Source organism: Culex quinquefasciatus, chromosome 1, assembly GCF_015732765.1.
Source record: "Culex quinquefasciatus strain JHB chromosome 1, VPISU_Cqui_1.0_pri_paternal, whole genome shotgun sequence".
Classification (NCBI taxonomy): Eukaryota; Metazoa; Arthropoda; class Insecta; order Diptera; family Culicidae; genus Culex; species Culex quinquefasciatus.
The window spans coordinates 12,238,123-12,245,622 of record NC_051861.1 but is presented as its reverse complement, the minus strand read 5'-3'; the positions used below and the strand labels follow the sequence as shown (position 1 = coordinate 12,245,622).

Genomic DNA, 7,500 nt, shown 5'->3' with positions numbered 1-7,500 from the left:
GATGACAAATTTTCCAGTACACGGAACCGGGTAGACACACAAGTGCATCACCCCTACGTGCTGAGCTCATCCCTTTTCGCTCGCAGCTACTCGGGGAATCCTTGTTAGTCTTTTCCTCCCCTTCATAAATGTTAGGGGTAGTCACACAATATTTGAGGCCACGGTTTTAGACACAGTGTGTCCTCGAGTCAAGTTTGTACGCGCGCACCGATGTGGTCGTCGCACTCGAACCGAGGATCTTAAATGTTTTGCCACCACATAAGGTAGCAAAACACCATGCTGCGTGCGTACTCGTATACTGTATCGATTTTAGACCCGGGAGCCACCCGGTCTACCTCAGTGCACCGCCCCAGCAGTCGTGAAAGCCTCATTGCTCGGAATCTGTGCAGTCTTTCCAAGCTTGTTTATAACCCTTATAATCATTCTAGATACGCTCTAGTCATTGTAATATTATCACGACTGCAACCTTTCTTAGTCATTTGTTACATTTTTATGACTGCAACCCTCGATCGATACCTACGAGAGTACAACACAGTTAGATGTATAAATACAAGCACTCAAAATTGTGTACATCGCGTTGTACGATGTGTATTATGCGTTCAACTTGTCAATGTTCATGTGTCCTGTAGTTCACATTATGACTCGCATTTAAATGCGGTCTTCATCGATCCACGAGCCGAGTGATCCCCTGCCTAGGGTTTGATGGTTTGTTATGCATTCGCATGTATTCAAAAATGAAACACTGTTTTGATGGTTGCACAGTACTGCAAGAGTTCTGTACAGGATGACCAGACCTACCGTGCGTGTTTGCACGGACCACGCGTACCGTGGTAGCGTAGCGCGTTATAAAATGAACCTATCACGCGCTCACTCGGTGCCGCGATATTGACTAGCCAGCCTTTTGGTAGTTTACTCCGAGAGCCATCCATACTACCTCAATGTACCGTCCCAGCCGGGTAGTCAAAACGGCTGGCTGTGTGCACGCTCTCGGTGGTAGATACGTACATGCATCTCCGAGTGCGCACCGCTCCGCAGAACCGCGTATGACGTTCCCGGTTCGATGGTGTAATTTTCATATACGCTCATGAACGACAAAAAATACACCTCTGTGCGCGCACACGACAGCCCTCACATCGACACACGAGTCGGAGTACTCGACTCACCTCAATGTACCGTCCCAGAAGGGCAAAATTCACATGTCCAAGCCAAGCCAACTTTGTTTGCCAACTTGGCTTAACATCCCTTAAGCGAATTTGGCTTGACGACGACACCTCTGTGCGCCACGACAGCCCTCACATCGACACACGAGTCGGAGTACACTCGACTCACCTCAATGTACCGTCCCAGAAGGGCAAAATTCACATGTCCAAGCCAAGCCAACTTTGCTTCTTAAGCCAACTTGGCTTAACATCCCTTGCGAATTTGGCTTAACGACGACACCTCTGTGCGCGCACACGACAGCCCTCATATCGACACACGAGTCGGAGTACACTCGACTCAATGTACCGTCCCAGAAGGGCAATTCACATGTCCAAGTGCCACAGAACTTGGCTTAACATCCCTAAGCGAATTTGGCTTAACGACGACACTTCTGTGCGCACACGACAGCCCTCATATCGACACACGAGTCGGGTACACTGACTCACCTCAATGTACCGTCCCAGAAGGGAAGTCAGCGGCTGGCTGGGTGCTCCGGTGGTAGATACATGCATGCATCTTCTGCGCACCGTTCCGCAGAACCGCGCATGACGTTCCCGGCGTATCCCAATTAGGAATAAATGTGCATCGAATAAGCATTTTACGTGCATTAAATGTAAATTAGGTGCAATTTGTAAAATAAAATGCATGGGAAAGAATGTACACCGAATGTCCACTGAATTCCCATCGAATGTAAAATGCATTAAATGCATTCGAAGTGAGCCACCCTTGGGGCCCCTTCTATATTGGTTATGCTTGGGTATGTATGGGAAGCAGGCCCAAGGGGAGGTCACTCCCAACAATGTTCATCGATATAAAATTCGATGCCATTTAAATGCAAGCAATGCGCATCGAAATTAATGTTTACACATCTCAATTCATCTATGTAGTCCGTTGGACGTTTTTGTCTAGAAAGCCTGGGTTAGAGACCCTCCACATCCTTAAACATGGTTCTCCCACGTTCCCTCCAAGCATCATTGTCCGGTTCAACTATTACCAAGCCATGGACCCGCGGGCACGAGCTGGCAGTGTTTATTCATGTCATGGGTATGCGTAGTCAACGCTACCTACTGTGTCACCTCCACCCTTCTCGGTATACAGCATGGTGGCCGATGTCAACGCTACCTACTGTCATGTTTGTTGCATATTTTCGGGGCACGAAAATAGCAAAAAAAAGAACCCACATGAGTACTCTCTCAACGACATTACGTGCACAACGTACCCGTCGAATCGGAGCAAACCATTCGAGCTCGAAAAGGCAACCTGAGCGGATCAAGGTATAACCTTTCACCAACTCGCAATTCCTTTCCTGACACCATTAGCATCTATGGGGCAAAAAAAAAGGCACGCCCTGCAGTGCAGAGCGTGCCTAGTTCACTAAGGCTTCGCATATCTGACGCGCTGTGAGATCCAATCGTCGGGATGCCAGCAGGGAACGAGTACTGGGTACTCAACTGCTGGCGACGAAAGGAGGTAATTTCACAACGAACCCTGGGTACTGTGCTCTGAGCAACCGATGTAGAATCAATCGTCAGTGGTAGCACAGCTGTGTTGCGTTCAATGCCGTGCCCTGGTGATATGATCTCTATTAGATCATTTCTTAACACGCCGAGGGCTTCGCGTATCTGACGCACGATGAGATCATTCGTCGGGATGCCAGCAGGGAACGAGTACTAGGTACTCGGCTGCTGGCGACGCATGCTTTGTCAAACGACGAACTCTGTACTGTGTGAGCAACCGATGTAGAATCAATCGTCAGTGGTAGCACAGCTGTGTTGCGTTCAATGTCGTGCCCTGGTGATATGATCACTATTAGATCATTTCTTAACACGCCGAAGGCTTCGCGTATCTGACGCGCTATGAGATCATTCGTCGGGATGCCAGCAGGGAACGAGTACTGGGTACTCAACTGCTAGCGACGAAAGGAGGTACATCTCACATGCTTTGTCAAACGACGAACCCTCAGGTACTGTGCTCTGAGCAACCGATGTGGAATCAATCGTCAGTGGTAGCACAGCTGTGTTGCGTTCAATGCCCTGGTGCCGTGCCCTGGTGCCGTGCCCTGTTGCCGTGTCCTAGTGATATGATCACTATCATATCACCTACCTCTTAACACGCCGAGGGCTTCGCATATCTGACGCGCTGTGAGATCCATCGTCGGGATGCCAGCAGGAACGAGGTACTCGACTGCTGGCGACGAAAGGAGGTCATTTCACATGCTTTGTCAAACGACGAACCCTCAGGTACTGTGCTTTGAGCAACCGATGTGGAATCAATTGTCAGTGGTAGCACAGCTGTGTTGCGTTCAAAATCGACCATGAACCTGTAGTGCCTGAATGACAAACTCGTCACTCTAATGCTGCAACTACAAAGTTCACCTTACCTCTGACGTTATTACCGATGATTTGCTTCGCGTGACAGCACTGGTGTACTCATGCAGCGATAGAGTCGTAGGACTCTATCACCGGGAATCGAACCAACTGAAGCCGTACCTCTACTGCTTGGTTGAATTCGACTCGTTAGCGTTCAAATAGTACGTGCTCAGGCGTTTCCAAGCATTTGCCTCGCGTAACAGCACTGGTGTACTCATGCAGCGATAGAGTCGTAGAACTCTATCACCGGGAATCGAACCAACTGAAGCCGTACCTCTACTGCTTGGTTGAATTCGACTCGTTAGCGTTCAAATAGTACGTGCCTTAGCTTAGCATTTACGGTCTTTTCGCAGGGTAGCCATACGACTGCCTTCTGCTTTGCCATGGGTATGGTCAAACAAGAAACACTGTTTAATGGGTTGCACAGTATTGTGCGCGGATGATCAGCCGCACCGTACGTGAGTGTACGGACCACGCGAACCGGTGGTAGCGCATGTGGTATACGCGGACATAGGACGAACCTGCCGCACACGTTTGCGCTCGGTACCGCGATATAGGCTGACCAGCCAGGTATCGTTCACCCGATTGATGAGTATGTGCCGAACTTGTCGACACTGGTGCTCTCGAATGGGTGATACAAAACAACACATCACGCTCCAGAGATACGTGAAGCTTTGTAATGATCCTTCCGCAGGTTCACCTACAGAAACCTTGTTACGACTTTTACTTCCTCTAAATCATCAAGTTCGGTCAACTTCAGCGATTCAAATGTAATCCGGGAAGGACTAGCAAATGTTCACCTTCAAAGACCTCACTAAATAATCCATCGGTAGTAGCGACGGGCGGTGTGTACAAAGGGCAGGGACGTAATCAACGCTAGCTATTGACCAGCACTTACTGGGAATTCCAGGTTCATATGGACCATTTCAATCCATAATCCCGACTAAATGAGCATTTCAGTGATTTCCCGCGCCTTTCGGCGTAGGGTACACGCTGCTGCTCACAGCGCGCGTGCAGCCCAGAACATCTAAGGGCATCACGGATCGCTCAATCTCATTTTGCTCATCACAAGCAGATTATCAACCTCAATGAGTTGATGTATTATCAGGTCACACTACACCGCCGGTGGATGGATCGCGCACGACCGTGCGAACGGCCGACGTGCCCATCCGGCCGACGGGATCAACATCTGACTGCTGATAGCGTTCTATTTAATTTGATTGAGTCACCATGCACCACTACCCTTAATTTGGAGAAAGAGCTATTAATCTGTCTTACCTCAATAAGTTCGGACCTGGTAAGTTTTCCCGTGTTGAGTCAAATTAAGCCGCAGGCTCCACTCCTGGTGGTGCCCTTCCGTCAATTCCTTCAAGTTTCAACTTTGCAACCATACTTCCCCCGGAACCTAATTTTGGTTTCCCGGAAGCTACTGAGAGCACCATGATGTAGCGTCTCCCAATTGCTAATTGGCATAGTTTACGGTTAGAACTAGGGCGGTATCTTATCGCCTTCGATCCTCTAACTTTCGTTCTTGATTAATGAAAGCATCCATGGCAAATGCTTTCGCTTTAGTCAGTCTTACGACGGTCTACGAATTTCACCTCTCGCGCCGTAATACTAATGCCCCCAACTACTTCTGTTAATCATTACCTCTTGATCTGATTACAAACCAACGAAACGTAAGACCGAGGTCATATTCCATTATTCCATGCAAAAATATTCGCGGCCATTGATTGGCCTGCTTGAAGCACTCTAATTTGTTCAAGGTAATCTCAGCTGGGTTGGTGAAAACACTGTACCTGATAGGCAAGCGCCACCATATAGGCACCCAGTCTTATAGTCGCAACAATCCAGTGACCTACTACCATCATTAGGAGTAGCACCCGTGTTGGACAATAATAAACTTCGAACGTTTAAACCGCAACAATTTTAATATACGCTAGTGGAGCTGGAATTACCGCGGCTGCTGGCACCAGACTTGCCCTCCACTTGATCCTTACCGAAGGATGTATGCTCGGTTCATTCCAATTATAAAACATCATAAAAGAGTCTTATATTGTTATTTCTCGTCACTACCTCCCCGTGCCGGGATTGGGTAATTTACGCGCCTGCTGCCTTCCTTGGATGTGGTAGCCATTTCTCAGGCTCCTCTCCGGAATCGAACCCTGATTCCCGTTACCCGTTGCAACCATGGTAGTCCTCTATACTACCATCAATAGTTGATAGGGCAGATATTTGAAAGATCTGTCGCCGGTGCGAGACCATGCGATCAACAAAATTATCCAGATTTCAACTCAAGCGTCACGGAGGACGATCGGTTTGACTAATAATTGCACAGGTTCCGCTGGTCCTGCATATTGCATGTATTAGCTCTAGATTTTCCACAGTTATCCAAGTAACTAGGTGAATGATCTTGTAAATTATAGCTGTTATACTGAGCCTTATGCGGTTTCACATTAAAACTGTTTGTACTTAGACATGCATGGCTTAACCTTTGAGACAAGCGTATACTACTGGTAGGATCAACCAGAATTCGTCAACATTATCACGTCACGCACGCTATGCGGCATGAGGGTGGTCCGGGACCAGGCGAGGGTCCGCGCGCACCACCGTCTCATATAGTGTGTTGTGTGTAATGGAAATTACCTCACTCTTCCAACCTCACCACAACGCTCTTCCATCGTAAGACGTTGTTCCTCGATGTCGTATCATGCGCGCAATACAATCGTCAAAAGATTCCCATTCGTTTCGTGTGCGGCAAGCGCTGCAGAACTTGCAGCGCGCCTCCCCTTAAGAACACATAATACTCGCTACGATCGCCGACTAGCAGCGTGGTAGCCGTATGACGTTCATGTTAACAAAACACGGTCTCGCTCAAACATCACCTCACAGCCGAACCTCTCCCATTCCTCTTTCCGTCGTGTCGCACCACCTCTCACCATAGCCACAGCGCGCGCGCTCTCGGGGTAGATACGTGCATGCATCTCCGAGTGCGCACCGCTCCGCATAACCGCGCATGACGCTCCTGGTTCGATGGTATATTTCCATATACGCACACGACAGCCCTCATATCGACTCATGCGTCAGAGTGCACCCGACTCACCTCAATGTACCGTCCCAGCCGGGTAGTCTCAGCGGGCGTACGCTCATACGGTGGGACCGGTCTGAATTGTAGCGCACTCGGTGGTAGATACGTGCATGCATCTCCGAGTGCGCACCACTCCGCAGAACCGCGTATGACGTTCCCGGTTCGATGGTGTAATTTCCATATACGCACACGACAGCCCTCATCGACTCATGAGTCAGAGTGCACCTGACTCACCTCAATGTACCGTCCCAGCCGGGTAGTCTCAGCGGGCGTACGCTCATACGGTGGGACCGGTCTGATTGTAGCGCGCTCGGTAGATACGTGCATGCATCTCTGAGTGCGCACCACCTGCAGAACCGCGTATGTTCCCGGTTCGATGATGTAATTTTATACGCGCATGAACGACCTCATCATCGAAAAATTGACCACCCGCAGAACCGTATGACGTTCCCGGTTCGATGATGTAATTTCCATATACGCTCATGAACTACCTCATCATCAAACTTGACTTCCCTATAGGTACGAGAAAGCAGTGCGTTTCACAACAGTCGACCAAAAATTGCATGGAAAAAATGATCCGTCGACCGCGTCTATGGCAAGTCGGGGTACACCGTGCCAGCGGACATGTGGACCGATGTTGGACGAGTGTCCCGGACCCCCGGGAGTCCGGCCCCGCCCTCTTTCCGCCCGGAACCGATAAAGATGGCTTCCCCGAAGGTAGGCATGCTCTGCGGGTCCTCTTTCGTGCCCGTAGACGGGGCCACCATACACGCGTACGCTAGGACGGGCAGCGGTGTGCGGTACGCGTTCTCTCGTGCCCGTAGACGGGGCCACCATACACGC

General features: G+C 49.6%; 2 pseudogenes; both read right to left on the bottom strand.

Moving 5' to 3' along the window:
• The window catches only part of LOC119765706, a 3,293-nt pseudogene extending 3,132 nt beyond the window's left edge, over window positions 1-161 (bottom strand).
• Window positions 162-551: 390 nt separating this feature from the next.
• Window positions 552-700, bottom strand: LOC119765704 (annotated as a pseudogene).
• Between the last annotated feature and the right edge of the window lie 6,800 nt (window positions 701-7,500).